The sequence below is a fragment of the Sus scrofa genome, chromosome 4 (assembly GCF_054392235.1).
Source record: "Sus scrofa isolate SSC_HxYL_T2T_F1_AM1 chromosome 4, Sscrofa_HxYL_maternal_Yorkshire_Landrace_v2.0, whole genome shotgun sequence".
In the NCBI taxonomy this organism is placed as follows: Eukaryota; Metazoa; Chordata; class Mammalia; order Artiodactyla; family Suidae; genus Sus; species Sus scrofa.
In genome coordinates this window covers 17,216,909-17,235,943 of record NC_139386.1, presented here as the reverse complement: position 1 = coordinate 17,235,943, position 19,035 = coordinate 17,216,909, and the positions used below count along the sequence as shown (strand labels likewise).

The 19,035-nt window shown below is 36.9% G+C and overlaps 1 long non-coding RNA gene across 1 annotated transcript in view; it reads left to right on the top strand.

Moving 5' to 3' along the window:
* The first annotated feature begins 997 nt into the window (after positions 1-997).
* Positions 998-19,035, top strand: part of LOC146403699 (uncharacterized) — a 117,919-nt gene continuing 99,881 nt past the window's right edge. The window contains exon 1 of the long non-coding RNA XR_014843420.1: positions 998-1,064. This is a non-coding gene — a long non-coding RNA (uncharacterized LOC146403699). The remainder of the gene's footprint in view (positions 1,065-19,035) is intronic.

The following is a 19,035-nucleotide window of genomic DNA, read 5'->3' as shown; positions in this document are numbered from 1 at the left end:
GAGTTTCAATGCAACACACTGGCTCTAGTACCCTAGAGATTTGATGTGGCGAAGGGAGGGAGGCTAGTGGAAGGAGGAGGATCTGGAAGCATTTATGTCCTCAAATAAAAGACGCTCATCCCTCACTTAAGCTTTGCCAATCTAACTCACCTGAATTGCTATAGACTTTAGAGGTAGTCTGAAGTATACATCTGAGTAAATTTGAATTAAATGAACTGGCTCTTAGCTAAGTGATTTTTGGGGGGCAAGGCACCTCTCAGGAAATCAGTCTCAGAATGTTAATTTTGGTTATAAAATGAAAAGTTCTCTAATATTTAAAATTTTGTGACTGAAATCAATATCCCTCTAAGAATATATTTTATTTTTGCTAAAATAGCAATCTATTAATACATTCAGCAAATATTTCCTGAGTGCCTATCATGTGCCAGATATTATTTGGGGTGCTGGAATGTATATTGCTAAGATATTTACAAAAATGTTTTAATATTGCGGGTAACATGGCAGAAATCAGCATCAAATAGAGAAAGAGGAAAAAAAAGTATGGCCTTGATTAATTCCACTATCTCAGTAAAACTGAGTATTGTAGGAGTTGGGGTTGATAGAGATAGAGTAGGCACAGGTGGTTGTTGAAGTCCCAATAGGGGATCATAGATAAAGAGGGAAACCATGGGGATGCTGGGAGACCACTGTAAAGAAAGCCATCAGAACAAGGCAGGTTCACTTGACAAGTGGAGGTGTGAGAATTGCTTCAGGTCATTGGGTGGGTGATGGGATGAGGCCTGCATTCAGATTCAGACCAAGGGCAAGCATTTGAGTACCTTCAGCTGATTGGAATACACAACTTACCGGATACTAGGGAGGAGCTACTACTCCCAGAAAGGAAGAGGCGGGCCTTTCCAACCCCCACTCTCCGCGCGGGGCAGAGCTTCCTTATCTGTCCGCTTGCATCTCTCACAAGCGTCCTAACCTAATAAATCTGTTTCTTTCCTATCGCTTTGTTTCTCACCGAATTCCTTCTGTGTGGAGGCATGAAGAACCTGAACCTCAGTGAGTCCAGACACAGGGTGAGTAATTCTAATTTAAAACCATGAGTTTAAGTCCCAATTTGGCTTTAGGCTGGGTTCAAGTCCCGGCACATGGGTTCAAGTCCCAGTCTGGGTTCTGGCTGGGTTCAGGCCACTAGTGTTGTCAGTTTCAGGGTGGTGTCCAGAGCAAGTTTCAAAGAAGAAGCACCTTTTGACATGACTTTTACCAGTTGAAGTTGGAAAAGTTGATCCAAGAGGAAAGAGCAGGAGTGGGATGAATTGGGAGATTGGGATTAGCAGATGCAAACTATTACATTTGGAATGGATAAGCAATAAAGTCCAACTGTACAGCATAGGGAACCATATCCAATCTCCTGGAATAGACCATGATGGAAGATAATATAAGAAAAAGAATGTATATATATGTATGTCTGGGTTACTTTGTTGTACAGCATAAATTTGTATCACACTGTAAATAACTACACTTTAATTAAAAAATAGAGGAAAGAGCACCAGGGAGTTCTCTTGTGGTGCAGTGGGTTAAAGATCTGGTGTTGTCACTGCACCATCTTGGGTCTCTGCTGTGGCATGGTTTGGATCTCTGTCCTGGGAACTTTTACATGCCTCAGGCATAGCCAAAAAAAAAAAAAAAAAAAAAAAAAAAGAGGAAAGAGCATTAAGGAAAAGGAAATATACAACATATAGTTGGTGTGATTAAAGGGCAGATTGTATGGGATAATGTGGTGAGAAAATAGATGAGAGAGGAAGGCAGTAGCCCAATTAGGAAGAATCATGAGCAACTGTGCCAGAGTTGAGGCAGGTGAAACCTAATAAACAACTTGATCATAGAAAAACAGGATTTTCAGAACTGTGGTAGATGATTGGAGTGGGCTATGGTAAGATTTTTGGCAGGGACCAGTAAAAACAGTATTTCATTAGGTCATCACTTGAACTTAGTCATCATTGATGAGCTAATGCAATGGCCTCCATGTTGCTACAGGCAGACTCATGAGAAAAATATTTAGGAGGTGTTCAATGGTGATACTTAGTTTCTAACATGGTCCAACATCACAAAGAAAGGAAAATAAAAACATGACCAAGCCTTATAATGGGGAAGACACTCTTTCTAATTTGGTTATGTTGGGCATAAAATTCTGGGATATACTGACAAAGTTTATAGACTCTCCATTGGTTACTGACCTAGCCCTAGAACTATCTCAGACTTTCAGCATTCAGCTGTGATTATTGAACATGATCCTATTCTTTGAAGACATCAACTTCCAGGTTAAGTGTCTGCTTTTAGTGCTTATTCTTATTCCTGCCTCTCACCTACTCTTGATAAGAAAGGAAAAAGAGACAGATACTAGCTAGAAGATAAATCCTCCTAATATTAGAAATTTGGAGGATGTTTCTTCTATTGGGCTAACAGAAGGGAAGAAGATTAGGAATGCAGTTTAGTGGCTTGTGAACCCCTAGGCTAATAAAACATATTACCTCTGCAAAGAGAATCTTCACTTCCAAGCAGATCCCAAGTTATTCCAACAGCTCTCAACTGATAAAACAGGTAAGTTGAGTGGGGTTGATTTTCTTCTCAAGAAAACTGTTTGCATTGATGGCTTGTGTCAGCCGCCACCAGGTGTGTCCAGCCGAACCACTCTCCAACCCATTCTAAACACTATTCTGTACACATTCCTATGTTAATAAACCAGTCATTTTACTATATAAGATTTCTTCTAATTCAGTCCGTAGTCTAGCCACCTTCTACAGGAAGATTAATAAACTAGTGAGCACAAAGTATACTATTTAATGTATGGAGTAAAATGCTATAAAACAAAAGACACTGGAGTTCCCTTCGTGGCTCAGTGGTTAATGAAGCTGACTAGTATACTGAGGATGCAAGTTTGATCCCTGGCCTCACTCAGTGGGTTAAAGATCTGGCATTTCCATGGGCTGGGGTGTAGGTCACAGGTGCAAATTGGATTCCACATTACTGTGGTGAAGGCTGGCAGCTAAATCTCCAATTCGACCCCTAGCCTGGGAACCTTCAGATACCATGGGTGTTGCCCTAAAAAGACAAAAGACAAAATAAAAAAAGACACTATAAATAATTACTTACACAAGAGGGAGGCATTATTTTTCACTCATATAATAGCCCAAAATTGTCAGGGACCCCTTGTGAGCAGGCCACTCTACCCTATAAGGTTGTCCAAGGTTCCATGTTGCTTCAATCCATGTTATTTCATCACTCCTTGGTATTTTGGCCTTGTCTACATAATTGAAGCCAACCACTGTATCACCCCACATAACTTTATAGTATTATAGATTACAAAAGAAAGCCCATGGCCATCTACTTGAGGAGATGACCAAGAAACTGTAAATAGCTCCTTTGCTCATATTCCATGGTTCAACCTTAGTCATTTGCCACAACTTGTTGCAAAGTATCTTGGAAAATGTTTTCATCTGACCAGTGATATACCCAGCTAAAAAAGAAATATGTTATTTAAGATGAGAGCAGAAGAGAAGATGCCAGAGGAAATGAGCAACAGTAATATTTCTGAGAATATATAAGTAGAACAATCCAGGGGCTAGTATTTAACAACATTTTTAAAATCCATATCTGATATATCTTTGTGTAATTTGCTTGAATTTCAAAATAAATAAATTACCATATAAGAACTTGAAGAATCAATATAAAATGATTTCATGGACCAAGCATGTATAGAGAGAGCTGGGGATTAAATTAAGAATGAAAGTTGAATTAAATATACCAAGACCTGGCAGATTTATATTTTATTTGTAGTGTATAGAAACTTACTGGATTTTACCACATTTCTGAACACACTTATTCTGAGGGGCTTATGTTTTATATTGGAGAGAGTATTCGGAGAAATTTTCTGGTCAACTTTGTTCTTTCTTCATATCGAATTGAGCTAGAAATGATATTGCATCAAAAATACCCTAGTCTTTCTGCCTTTCTGGATCCTGGTTATTCCCATAAGGACTGGATTAAGGTACTTATTACAGGGTAAACTTTTACATGATCTAACTTAAAAATCAAAGAAAGAATAGAGGGATAGGAGCATAACATTTCAAGAGAGATCATTTTTTAAATTATTATTACTGTAGAATGAGAACATGTTTATTTCCTAAGGAAGAGAACTAGTAGAGGAGAGACTAAAAAATTTTAAAAAAGAAATGAAGCAAGAAGAGAGAGAGATGGAGGAGAGAAGAGAGGAGAAGGAAGAAGGGATAGAGAATAAGTAAAACTCAATATTCAGTTTAACAGTTAAAAATAAAAAGAAGTCATCTTTCTCTAGAATGAGAGATTTCCTCTGAAGGAAATGTCATCATTCGTCTCAACTCCTTCCTTGCCAGGTGAGAAAGATGATACTCAGATTGGTGTAGCAACCAGTAAATATCTGAGCTAGATCCTTTCAGGCTTGTTTAATGGTTTACACGTTGTTAATACTTTTATCATTTTTCTCTGAGTTCTTTCCAAGTCCTCTTTGCCCTATTTATATTTTTGTATCCTGAGTCAGGCATGAGTTTCTAATGGAATTAATTGACTAAATTGCTATGGGACAGTGGGACTATGCTCCTTTTAGCATATCTCCTGGTCATTTTTTTCTTTATTAACTGTGCTCTCTCATAACTTATTACATTTGTGTATCAGACTGCCTACTTCCAAACCTCCATTTCCCTCCCTATTATCAGACAATATTTCGTGTTCAGGCTGAGAAGTTCTATATGATGTTCACTGCAGCATCCAAGTAAAACACACTGTGCCTTGGCATTATAATAAAAACAGTGAAAAAAAGAAACAATGCTTTCCACATGGTCAAACCAAATCTTCGCTTTCAAGTAGAGTGAAAGATCATTTATCGTTTCTTCCAAAAGAATAAGTCTAGCCTCGTTGTACTGAACGTTATCCCAGTGACTCAGTTTTTACAGGGTTGCTCATCAGTTCTGTTGCTTCCCATTCACTCACTATTTCCTCTGCCCCAAGGGACTTCTTGGGAAACATCAGGCAGCAGCAGATGGGAGCTATTGGGATCCAACCCACACTTTGCTTTTCCAGATCACTGCCTATAAAATCTTGAGTGTCATGAAGAGCATGAAGTTATGCTTTATTTTCCTTAATGGAGGAAGATAAAACAATCAGAAAAGAGAAAGATATTGACCACAAAATTTACGTTTTTAGCCAAGATTGTTATACTTTCCAAATCCACTAAATTTTCACCAGGAGAAAATCTCTAACTGCTTTCCATCAGCATCTAGCATTTTTAAAATCCTTGATTTAGCCATGGAGTGAGATTCACTTCATGTACAATCTGTTGGACTGCTATTCCTTGGGAATTCTAGGCATGAATTCTTTCTTTAAAAATTAGTCAAGGAATTTTATTACATTTATAGTTGTACAGTGATCATCATGACCTGATTTTATAGCACTTCCATCCCAAACCCGCAGCGCATCCCCCAACCCCCAACCCGTCTCCTTTGGAAACCATGTTTTTCAAAGTCTGTGAGTCAGTATCTGTTCTACAAAGGAGTTCATTGTATCCTTTTTTATATTTGACATGTAAGTGAGAGCATAAGATGTTGGTGTCTCACTGTCTGACTAACTTCACTTAGCATGATAATTTCCAGGTCCGTCCATGTTGCTGCAAATGCTGTTGTTTCTTTCCTTATGATAGCTGAGTAACATTCCATTGTGTATATGTACCACATCTTTATCCACTCTTCTGTCGATGGACATTTAGGTTGTTTCCATGTCTTGGCTATTGCATATATTGCTACAATGAACACTGGAGTACATGTATCTTTTCGAGTTATGGTTTTCTCTGGATAGTTGCCCAGGAGTGGGATTGCTGGATCAAATGGGAATTCTATTTTTAGTTTTCTGAGGAATCTCCATATTGTTTTCCACAGTGGTTGAACCAATTTACATTCCCACTAACAATGGAGTAGGGTTCCCTTTTCTTCACATCCTCTCCAGCATTTGTTGTTTGTAGACTTTTTGATGATGGTCATTCTGGCTGGTGTAAGGTGGTACCTCATAAGTGGTTTTGATTTGCATTTCTCTAAAAAGGAGTGATGTTGAACATCTTTTCATGTGTGTGTTTTTTTTTTTTTTTTTCCATCCGTATGTCTTCTTTGGAGAATTGTCTGTTTAGATCTTCTGCCCATTTTTTGATGGGGTGGTTTGTTTTTTTGGTATTGAGCTGCAGAAGGTGTTTATAAATTTTGGAGATTAATCCCTTGTCAGTTAGTTCATTTGCAAATATTTTCTCCCATTCTGTAGGCTATCTTTTCATTTTGTTTAGGATTTCCTTTGCTGTGCAGAAACTTTTAAGTTTAATTAAGTCCCATTTGTTTATTTTTGTTTTTACTGTCATTAATCTAGGAGAATAAAATACTTAGGAATAAAGAAGGATCTGAGAAGATATTGCTGTGGTTTATGGCAGAGAGCGTTCAGCCAATGCTTTCCTCCAAGAATTTTATAGTGTCTGGTCTTATATTTGGTTCTTTAATCTATTTTGAGTTTATTTTTGTGTATGGTGTTAGGGAGTGTTCTAATTTCATTCTTTTCCATGTGGCTGTCCAGTTTCCCCAGCACCACTTATTGAAAGGGCTGCCTTTTCTCCATTGTATATTCTTGCCTGCTTTGTCATAGATTAGTTGACTGTAGGTGTATGGGTTTAATTCTGGGCTTTCTATCCTGTTTCACTGATCTACATTTCTGTCTTTGTGCCAGTACCATATGGTTTTGCTGACTGTAGCTTTGTAGTATAGTCTAAAGTCAGGCAGTCTGACTCTTCCAACTCCATTTTTCTTTCTAAGGATGGCTTTGGCTATTCCGGGTCTTTTGTGCTTCTAAATAAACTTTAAGATATTTTGTTCTAGTTCAGTGAAAATTGTCCTTGGTAATTTGATGGGGATTGCATTGAATATGTGGATTGCCTTGTATAGTATAGTCATTTTGATAACATCGAATCTTCCAATCCATGGTATGTTTTTCCATCTGTTTGTGTCATCTTTGATTTCTTCCATCACCATCTTATAGTTTTAAGAGTACAGGTCTCTTGTCTCTTTAGGTATTTTATTTTGATGAGATGGTAAATAGGATTGTCCCCCGAATTTCTCTTTCTGATCTTTCCTTGTTAGTATATAGAAATGCAGTTGACCTCTGTGTATTAATTTTGTATCCTGCAATTTTGCCAAATTCATTGATGAACTTTAACAGTTTTATGGTAGTGTCTTTAGGATTTTCAAAGTATAGTATCATGTCATCTGCAAATAGTGATAGTTTTACTTCTTTCTTTCCAGTTTGGATTCCTTTTATCTCTTTTACTTCTCTGATTGCTGTGGCAAGGACTTCCAAACTATGTTGAATAGTAGTGGTGAGAGCAGTTGTCCTTGTCTCATTCCTGATCTCAGCAGGAATTCTTTCAGCTTTTCACCATTGAGAATGATGTTAGCTGTGGGTTTGTCATATACGGCCTTTATTATGTTGAGGTAGGTTCCTTCTATGCCCACTTTCTGAAGGGTTTTTATCAGAAATTGGTGTTGGATTTTTCGAAGGGTTTTTCTGCATCTATTGAGAGGATCATATGGTTTTTACTCTTCAGTTTGTTAATGTGGTGTATCACACTGATTGATTTTCAGATATCAAAGAATCCTTGCATCCCTGGGATAAATCACACTTGATCATGGTGTACAATACTTTTAATGTATTGTTGAGTTCGATTTGCTAGTATTTTGTTGAGGATTTTTGCGTCTATGTTCATCAGTGATATTGGCCTGTAATTTATTTTTGTGTGTGTGTTATCCTTGCCTGGTTTTGGTATCAGGATAATGATGACCTCATAGAATGACTTTGGGAGTGTTCCTTCCTCTGCAATTTTTTGGAATAATTTCAGAAGTATAGGTGTTAGCTCTTCTCTAAATGTTTGATAGAATTCACCTGTGAAGCCATCTGGCCCTGAACTTTTGTTTGTTGGAAGTTTTTTAATCACAGTTTCAATTTCAGTACTTGTGATTGGTCCATTCGTCTTTTCTATTTCATCTTGGTTTAGTCTTAGAATATTGTACTTTTCTAAGAATTTGTCCTTTTTTTCTAGGTTTTGCATTTTATCAGCATATAGTTACATAGAGTATTCTCTTATGATCCTTTGTATTTTTGTGATGTCCATTGTTACTTTTCCTTTTTCACTTCTAATTTTATTGATTTGAGTCCTCTCATTTTTTCTTGATAAGTCTGGCTAAGGGTTTATCAATTTTGTTGATGTTTTCAAAGACCAGCTTTTTGTTTCATTGATCTTTTCTATGGTTTTCTTCATTTCTATTTCATTGATTTATGCTCTGATCTTTATGATTTCTTTCCTTCTGCTCACTTTTGGTCTTGTCTATTCTTCTCTCTCTAGCTGCTTTAGATGTAAAGTTAGGTTGTTTATTTAAGCTTTTTCTTGTTTCCTGGGGTAGGCTTGTATTGCTATAAACTTCCTTCTTAGAATGGCTTTTGTTGCATCTCATAGGTTTTGGAGTGTTGTGTCTTTGTTGTCATTTGCTTCTAGGTATTTTTAAATTTCCTCTTTGATTTCTTCATTGATGCATTGGTTGTTTAGTAACATGTTTCGTCTCCACTTGTTTGTCTTTTTTTGCAGTTTTTTTCTTGTTGATTTCCAGTTGTATAATGTTGTGGTCGGAAAAAACGCTTGATATGATTTCAGTTTTCTTAAAGTTACTGAGGCTTGATTTGTGACTCAGAATGTGATCAATCTTAGAGAATGTTCCATGTGCACTTGAGAAGAATGTGTATTCTGTTGCTTTTGGATGGAATGTCCTATAAAGATCTATCAGGTCCATTTGGAAACACAGGAGCTGTGTTTCCTTGTTGGTTTTCTGTCTGGATGATCTGTCCATTACAATAAGTGGGGTGCTAAAGTCTCCTGCTATTGTGTATTATTGTCAATTTCTCTTTTTAAGGTTATTAGCAGTTGCCTTATATATTGATCTATCTTGGGTGCATGTGTATTTACAATTTTTATATCTTCTTGGATTGATCCTTCAATCATTATATAATGTCCTTCTTTGTCTCATAATATTCTCTATTTTAAGGTCTATTTTGTCTGATAAGAGTATTGCTATTCCAGCTTTCTTTTGATTCCTGTCCTCATGGAATATTTCCTTCCATCCTCTCACTTTCAATTTGTATGTGTCCCTAGAAGTGAAGTGGATCTCTTGAAGACAGCATATATATAGATCCTGTTTTTGTATTCATTCAGCAAGTCTATGTCTTTTGGTTGGGGCATTTAGTCCATTTACATTTAAGATAATTATTGATATGTATGTTCTTATTGCCATTTTATTAACTGTTTTGGATTTGTTTTTGTTGCTCATTTTTCTTCCCTTCTTTTGTTCTCTCTCCTCTTGTGGTTTGATGACTATCTTTAGTGTTGTATTTGAGTTGATTTTTCTTATTTGTGTGGGTATTAATTGTAGATTTTTCGGTTTCCAGTTACCCTGAAGTTTTGATATAGGAGTCTATCTATATGTGAGATTGTTTTATGTTGTTGGTCTCTTACTTGCAAGTGCATCTCCGTTGTCCTGCATTTGTACCCCCCTCTTCTCATGATTTCTGGTTTTGGTAGTGTATTTATGCATGGATGATTTCCTACATTTACTGAATATATGTCTTTACTGGTGATCCTAGTCATTTGTAGTATTTTCATTTCTAGTTGTGGCCTTTTCTTTTCTGCCTAGAGGAGTTCCTTTAGTATTTGTTGTAAAGCTGGTTTAGTGGTGCTGAATTCTCTTTGCTTTTGCTTGTCTATAAAGTTTTTGATTTCTCCTTCAAATCTGAATGGAAGCCATGATGGGTAAAGTAATCTTGGTTGGAAGTTTTTTCCTTTCATCACTTTATCATGCCACTCCCTTCTGGTCTCCAGAGTTTCTGCTGAAAAATCTGCTGATAACCTTATTGGGGTTCCCCTGTATGTTATTTGTTTCTTTTCCCTAACTGCTTTCAATATTTTCTCTTTGTCTTAATTTTGGTCAGTTTGATTAATATGTGTCTCAGGGTGTTCCTCCTTGGGTTTATTTTATATGGTACTTGTTGTGCTTCCTGGATTTGAGTGAGTGGTTCCTTTCCCATGCTAGGGAAATTTTCAGCTATTATTATTTTTTAAATATTTTTTCTGTTCTTTTCCTTCTGGCACCCTTATAATATGGATGTCTTGTGCATTTAACATTGGCTCAAAGTTCTCTTAGACTGTCTTCATTTAGTTTCAATCTTTTTGCTCTTTTCTGTTCCACATCAGTGATTTCCACTAATCTGTCCTCTACCTCACTTATTCATTCTTCTGCCTCCTGTATTCTGTTGTTGGTTGCTTTGAATGAATTTTTTATTTCAGTTATTGTATTTTGCATCTCTGCTTGCTTAAGTTTTAAATCTTGTATTTCTTTAATCAGTGTTTCCCACAAATTATCAATCTTTGCCTCCATTCTATTTCCAATGTCCTGTATCACCTTCACTATCATCAGTCTAAAGTCTTTTTCCTGGAGGCTGAGAATCTTGAGATCACTTAGCTATTTTTCTAAGTTTTTTTTCTTTCTCCATTATCTGAGTTATAATTTTCTGCCTTTTCATTTTTATAGGTTTTTAGGGTGGTGTCCTTTTTGCAGAAAATAGAGTTGTAGGCTCCTTTACTTCTGATGTTTGCCCCCCTTGTGGCTAAAGTTGGTATGGGGGCTTGCTGTAGGTTTCCTGATGGGAGGGACTGGTGCCTGCCCACAGATAGGTGAGGCTGATTCTTATCCCTTTGGTGGGTGGGACTTTGTCTCAGGGTGAGATTAGAGGCAGCTGTGTGACTAGGCAGTCTTTAGGCAGCCTGTTTACTGATGGGTGGGGCTGTGATCCAAACTGGATTATTGTTTGGCCTGGGGCTTCTCAGAGCTGATGGATGGGGCCAGATTTTCCCAAAATGGCCACCTCTAGAGGAACACACGCTGATGAATATTCCTGAGATCTTTGCCTCCAATGTCCTTCCCCCACAACAAGCCACAGTCACCCCCTGTTTTCCCAGGAGATCCTCCAAAAACTGCAATCAGGTCAGACCTAGATTCCTATGGAGTCTCTGCTTTGTCCTGGGACCCAGTGCACATGAAAAACTGTGTGTGTCTTTCAAGAATGGGTCTCTGTTTCTTCCTAGTCCCATGGAGCTCCTGCACATAAGATCCACTCCTTTTTGATGCCAAATGCTCTGGGGGCTCTTTCTCCCAATGCCAGATCCCAGTCATGGGGACCCGATGTGGGGCTCAGAACTCTCACTCCTGTAGGTGAGTCTTCATGATACAGTTACTTTCCAATCTGTGGGCTTCCTAATCAGCAGGTATGGGGTTGCTTATATCATGTAATCACTCCTCCTACCTCTTGATGTGGCCTCCTCCTATCCTTCTGGAGTAGGATACCTTTTTGAAAGTTTCCAGTCCATTTGGCTGAAGGTCATCTGGCATAATTTTGCTGTTTTTATGAGAGAAGGTGGGCTCCGGTCTTTCTATTCCACCATTTTAATCTATGTTTAAATTTTTAAGTCACTTATTTTTTGCTAGGTATGACTTCTATAACATGAAATTTTTACTTGAAGTTGGTCTAAGAACTTGAACTAATGGCCCAGAGGAATACCCAATCTTTTCTACCATTTCTCAGCACTCCTAAAGGCACATCAATACAGAGCACCCTGATAACAAATGGGGGCCTAAGGAAACCTAAAAGTTTTTTCACAGAAAGAGAAAACATCAGCAAAGTGAAGACAGCCTGTGCAATGGGAGAAGATGTTTGCAAAGGGATTAAAATCCAAAATATACAAAAAGCACAAATAAATCAATATCAAAAAATAAACCAATCAAAAATGGACAGGAAACCTAAACAGACATCTCTCCAAAGAGATGTACAGATGGAACAGGCACATGAAATGGTGCTCAATATCTCTAATTATTAGAGAAAGGCAAATCAAAACTACAATGAGGTATCATCACACACTTGTAAGAATATCTACCATCAAAAATTTTATAAGCAATAATCCTGGAGAGGGGTGGAGAAAAGAGAACCCTTCCATATAGTTGGTGGGAATATAAATAAGTGCATCCACTGCGGTAAGCACTATGGGGGTTGCTTAGAAAACTAAAAATAGTTTTGATGTGATACAGCAGGTCCTATTCCTGGGCATATATTCGGAAAATACAAAAACTCTAATTGGAAATGATGCATGGCCCACAATGTTCATAGCAGCACTATTTCATAGCCAAGACATGCAAACAGCCCAAGTTCCTATCAATAGACAATTGGCTTGAGAAGATGTGGTATATACATACTATGGAATACTACTCAGTCTTAAAAATGATGAAATAATGCCATTTTCGGCAACATGCATGGACCTAGAGAATGCTATACTTATTGAAATGTCAGACAAAGACAAATATATCATTTATATGTAGAATCTAAAAAATAATATGAATTAATCTCTATCATATAAAAACAGATTCAGACATAGAACACAAACTTATGGTTATCAAAGGGGAAAGGAATGAGGACAAGGGATAAATTAGGTGTATGGGATTAACAGGTACAAACTGCTATATAGAAAACAAAATCAACAAAGATTTATTGTACAGCACAAGGAAATATATTCAATATCTTGTAATAGCCTATAATGGAAAATAATCTAAAAAAGTACATATATAACTGAATCCCTTTACTGTACTTATGAAACTAATACAATACTATAAATCAACTATACTTCAGTTAAAAAAATACAGTCCAGAAAAAAGAATGTAAAATATGAATAATGTGTAATGTATTGATTACATGTTGAAATGATAATATTTGGATATATTAGGTATATAAAAATATTATTTAAAGTAATTACAAGTGACAAAATATTGCAGTGCACCGTGCTGTGCCCTTCTATTGGGGAAAGGCCCTAGCTTGACTAGATCTGCTATTGATTTCAGTTCTCTGTGTATTTGGATTTTTTTCTTTTGTAGTTTATTGACTTTTATTGCTTCTAAAATTAAGTTCATTAAAAAAGAAAATGATAAAAAATGAAAAGTACCCTGAACCTAACTACCCAGAAATAATTATTTTAAAGATGTTAGTGTATTTTTTTGCCTTTCCTTTCTTTTCCTTTTCCTTGAAATGAGAACATATGATACATCGTAAGAGGTGTATGTAGTTCAGGTTGTATGATAGGAATTTAGGGGTAGCAGTAGGAATCACATGTTTTAAAGTTTTTCTTTCCCCAAAACATAACAAAAAACTTTATGGAAAATAGATATCTTCTTATTAAAAAAGCCTCCAAATAAAAGTGAAAAATGTTTTGAGGATCTTGAGTCATATTGGCAAAGTTCTTGAAATAATATTGAGAATGTGTTGAGAACATTTTAATGCCAAAAAAATAAAATTGATAATGAGTACAAGTAGTATACACACATACACAATTATATATAATACGCATATATCTGCAGAGTTATATATATATATTTATGATATATATTTATTATACATTCTATACATATGCAATATAATCTTGTATTTTAAAGTTGATGAGAGAACGACTGTGTAAAATGCTTTTTTTGAATTTTCTTTTGAGTTTTGTATGAGAGTGTCTATTTATGTTTTTTACTAAAATTTTTTTGGTATAAAAATGTTTATATACATTGATTCAGTAAATCCATGCTTAGGAATCTACTCTGATGGAGTACTCAAAGATATGGTCTGAAATACATATTCAAGCATATGCATGAAAGCATTATTTAAAGTGGTTAAAAATGCAACGCAGTTTGATGAGGTCCCGTGGGTTTATTTTTGCTCTAATTTCTATTGCTTTGGGAGACTGACCTGAGAAAATATTCATGATGTTGATGTCCGAGAGTGTTTTGCCTATGTTTTCTTCTAGGAGTTTGATGGTGTCCTGTCGTATATTTAAGTCTTTCAGCCATTTGGAGTTTATTTTTGTGCATGGTGTGAGGGTGTGTTCTAGTTTCATTGCTTTGCATGCAGCTGTCCAGGTTTCCCAGCAATGCTTGCTGAATAGACTTTCCTTTTCCCATTTTATGTTCTTGCCTCCCTTGTCAAAGATTAATTGACCATAGGTGTCAGGGTTTATTTCCGGGTTCTCTCTTCTGTTCCATTGGTCTGTCTCTCTGTTTTGATACCAGTCCCACACTGTTTTGATGACTGTGGCTTTGTAGTATTTCTTGAAGTCTGGGAGAGTTATGCCTCCTGCTTGGTTTTTGTTTCTCAGGATTGCTTTGGCGATTCTGGGTCTTTTGTGGTTCCATATAAATGTTTGGATTGTTTGTTCTAGTTCTGTGAAAAATGTCATGGGTAATTTGATAGGGATTGCATTGAATCTGTAGATTGCTTTGGGTAGTAGGGCCATTTTCACAATATTGATTTTTCCAATCCAGGAACATGGAATATCTTTCCATTTCTTTACATCTTCTTTGATTTCTTTGATTAAAGTTTTATAGTTCTTGGCATATAGGTCCTTTACCTCTTTGGTCAGGTGTATTCCGAGGTATTTGATTTTGTGAGGTACAATTTTAAAAGGTATCATATTTTTGTATTCCTTTTCTAATGTTTCATTGCTGGTATACAGAAATGCAACTGACTTCTGAATGTTAATCTTATATCCTGCCACTTTGCTGAATTTATTAATCAGTTCAAGGAGTTTTGGGGTTGAGTCCTTAGGGTTTTCTAGGTATAGTATCATATCATCTGCATACAGTGACAGTTTGATCTCTTCTCTTCCTATATGGATGCCTTTTATTTCTTTTGTTTGTCTAATTGCTGTGGCTAAGACTTCCAAAACTATGTTGAAGAGCAGTGGTGAGAGTGGGCATCCCTGTCTTGTTCCAGATTTGAGTGAGAAGGCTTTCAGTTTTTCCCCATTGAGGATTATATTTGCTGTGGGTTTCTCATAAATGGCTTTGATTATATTCAGGAATGTTCCCTCTATACCCACTTTGGCGAGGGTCTTGATCATGAATGGATGTTGAACTTTGTCAAATGCTTTTTCTGCGTCTATTGAGATGATCATATGATTTTTGACCTTTTTTTTGTTAATGTGGTGTATGATGCTGATTGATTTGCGTATGTTGAAGCATCCTTGTGAACATGGGATGAATCCCACCTGGTCATGGTGTACAATCTTTCTGATGTGTTGTTGGATTCGGTTGGCTAAGATTTTGTTGAGAATTTTTGCATCTATATTCATCAATGATATTGGGCGATAGTTTTCTTTTTTGGTGGTATCTCTGTCTGGTTTTGGAATGAGGGTGATGGTGGCCTCACTGAAAAGCTGTTGCACAGCAAAGGAAACCAAAAAGAAAACAAAAAGACAACTTACAGAATGGGAGAAAATAGATTCAAATGATGCAACAGACAAGGGCTTAATCTCTAGAATATATAAGCAACTTATACAACTCAACAGCAAAAAGACCAATCAATCAATGGAAAAATGGGAAAAAGACCTGAATAGACATTTCTCCAAAGAAGATATACAGATGGCCAACAAACACATGAAAAAATGCTCAACATCGCTGATTATAAGAGAAATGCAAATCAAAACTACCATGAGATACCACCTCACACCAGTCAGAATGGCCATCATTAATAAATCCACAAATAACATGTGCTGGAGGGGCTGTGGAGAAAAGGGAACCCTCCTGCACTGCTGGTGGGAATGTAAACTGGTACAGCCACTATGGAGAACAGTTTGGAGATACCTTAGAAATCTATACATAGAACTTCCATATGACCCTGCAATCCCACTCTTGGGCATCTATCCGGACAAAGCTCTACTTAAAAGAGACACATGCATCCGCATGTTCATTGAAGCACTATTCACAATAGCCAGGACGTGGAAACAACCTAAATGTCCATCGACAGATGATTGGATTCGGAAGAGGTGGTATATATTCACAATGGAATACTACTCAGCCATAAAAAAGGATGACATAATGCCATTTGCAGCAACATGGATGGAACTAGAGAATCTCATACTGAGTGAAATGAGCCAGAAAGACAAAGACAAATACCATATGGTATCACTTATAACTGGAATCTAATATCCAGCACAAATGAACATCTCCTCAGAAAAGAAAATCATGGACTTGGAGAAGAGACTTGTGGTTGCCTGATGGGAGTGGGAGGGAGTGGGAGGGATCGGGAGCTTGGGCTTATCAGACACAACCTAGAATAGATTTACAAGGAGATCCTGCTGAATAGCATTGAGAACTATGTCTAGATACTCATGTTGCAACAGAAGAAAGGGTGGGGGAAAAAACTGTAACTGCAATGTATACATCTAAGGATAACCTGACCCCCTTGCTGTACAGTGGGAAAAAAAAAAATGCAACGCAGTCAAGTTAATAAAGCTAAGAGCGTAAGCAGTTTTTAAGTCATCCATCCAACATTGTGTAAAGGAAGAAACCCACCTCCAAACTTCAAACCTTGTTTTTTGATGAAGCATCTCCCATGTTAATTAGAGAAATTCCATTCTTCTTCCGTTTCTCCTTATAAGACACCACTAAGGGATACAGAAAGAGATATGATTTTTGTATCTACAATAGCAGAAACAGGGAAAGTTTTTTTCTGTGTTCTTATCTTTGTTTATGCCCACCTCCTTTCCACTTTTCTAACTTAAACCCCACACCACTTCTGCAAATGAATTTTCATCCTATTTGCTGAGTCATTGACTTGGCTTACAAGATCCCTTCTAAAAAAATGCTATGACTTATTTCTTCAAATCTGTTTTATAGACTATCTACATCTGAATCACCTACTATAGGCTGGAATCATGCCAGTACTTAAAAATAGGCAGAGCAAGAGAAAGTTCATAGCATAGTTTGCATCTTGAATATAACTGGTCCCCAACATTTGTCTACTTCTGAACCTCCAAGATAAAAGGAACAAATAAATCCTCTATTTTATTTTATTTTATTTCATTTCATTTCATTTTATTTTTTATTTTATTTTATATTTTATTTTATTTTATTTATGTCTTTTTGCCTTTTCTTGAGCCGCTCCCGCGGCACATGAAGGTTCCCAGGCTAGGGGTCGAATCGGAGCTGTAGCTGCCAGCCTACGCCAGAGCCACAGCAACGTGGGATCCGAGCCGCGTCTGCAACCTACACCACAGCTCATGGCAATGCCAGATCCTTAACCCACTGAGCGAGGCCAGGGATTGAACCCGCAACCTCATGGTTCCCAGTCGGATTCGTTAACCACTGCCCCACACGGGAACTCCTAAATCCTCTTATTTTAGCTAGCTTGAGTTAGATTTCTATTAACTTTCAAATCAAATCATTAACAAAATATATAGAAAGTGAGACCAAGATTTTAGAGTTGAAAATAACATGCTCCAAAACAAGGGACAGACTAAGATAAATTGGAGATTCTTTGAGGAGAGAAGTAAGAGGGAGCTCCATTGGTTATACTTTAAGATAGGAGATGGCTGAACTTTTATCTGGATTTCAGTTCATGTGCACACAAAATCTAGAGGGGTAAAGAACTTGGCAGAAAAGTCAGGATGCTGGGATGTGGTAGTTGTTTCTTATGGTCTTCAGTAGAATATTAATAGGAATTTCTGTCTCAGGTATAATGTCTGACATTGCAAAGAGTATTACAAGCAGTTGTTTCTTTTTTTAAGAGAGGTTATTTTCTATCCAATGCCAACAATCCTAGAGTATGGAGGATCAAATAAGCTTTGGTTTCCAGGAGTTACACAAAACATGTTTCTCAAAGATGATGTGCAAATAGACAAAAAGGCAGCAAGTGCAGTGGGGATTAATCTTTGGATCCAGGAGTTTTTAAAGGAATGTGCTATGTTGATTCTTTTTATTCCATCCCTCCACTATCTCCTGTTCTTGACGCCACAAGGCAGAGGCAATAATTGCTTCCATTTTATGGGATGCAGCCTTGTGACAGGAAAATGTTGAGCTATGCTTTTGCTACCCCTGACTATTTATTTTACATTGTTTCTGGATACAAAAAGAATGGATGCCATTACTCTGAGAGCTATAGGAAAAGATAGAAAGGTTCAAAGACTATTGCTTAGGGAAAAAAAAAGTATGTGATACATACTTAATGATTATGGATATACACCATTTCCACATATCCATGTTTAGTTTCTAATTCATAGCATTATAATAAAATTGACTAGCTGCCTAGTAGGGTCCTACATTTATACCTGAGAACCTCCCAACGATTTTATTCAACAGTCTAGGTTTTGTTTTTTGGGTTTTGTTTGTTTGTTTATTAACAGCAAAGCAGTTCTAGGACTGTATAAGCTAGCCAATTGAAATAGATGGTTTCCTGTCCTTTATTACTTTCAGTTAAAATGTCCTGGGTTATGTCACTGAATGACCAGAGATAAATACAATTATCCCAGGGAGCATAACTATAAGCTGCAAGACTGTGAAACCAAGTAACTCACAGTATTATCAGAGGATGGGTTAATGTCCACCCTAAGCAAATAGCATGTGAAGTCTTCTCTATATGCACACTCACTATATTTTCTTTGCTCATCCCGGGAGTTTTAATGGTATTCTCCCTGGACCTCCATATTTTTTAAGGGGTTACATTATTGTTTCCAACTGTAGGGTGCAGAATGATCAGGATCTACATTTAAACTAACTGAGAAGCGTGGGAATCTCAAAATTCTTTACTTAAAGGAGTCGGATACTAAACGTGATTCTGAACGGTCCCCTTGGAGGGAATAACCGTAGTGTGATTGTGTATGTGTATGTGTGCCCACATTTAAATGATGTCATATAATTGTTCGCTTTATTGCCAGCTTGGGTAGGTTATGGTGCCCAGTTGTTTAGTCAAACAGTAGTCTAGGTGTGGCTTTGAAGGTCTTTTTAGGCGTGATTAAAATTTTCAATCACTTGACTTTAAATAAAGGCAATAACTTTCTGTAATATGTGTAGGCTTCATCCAATC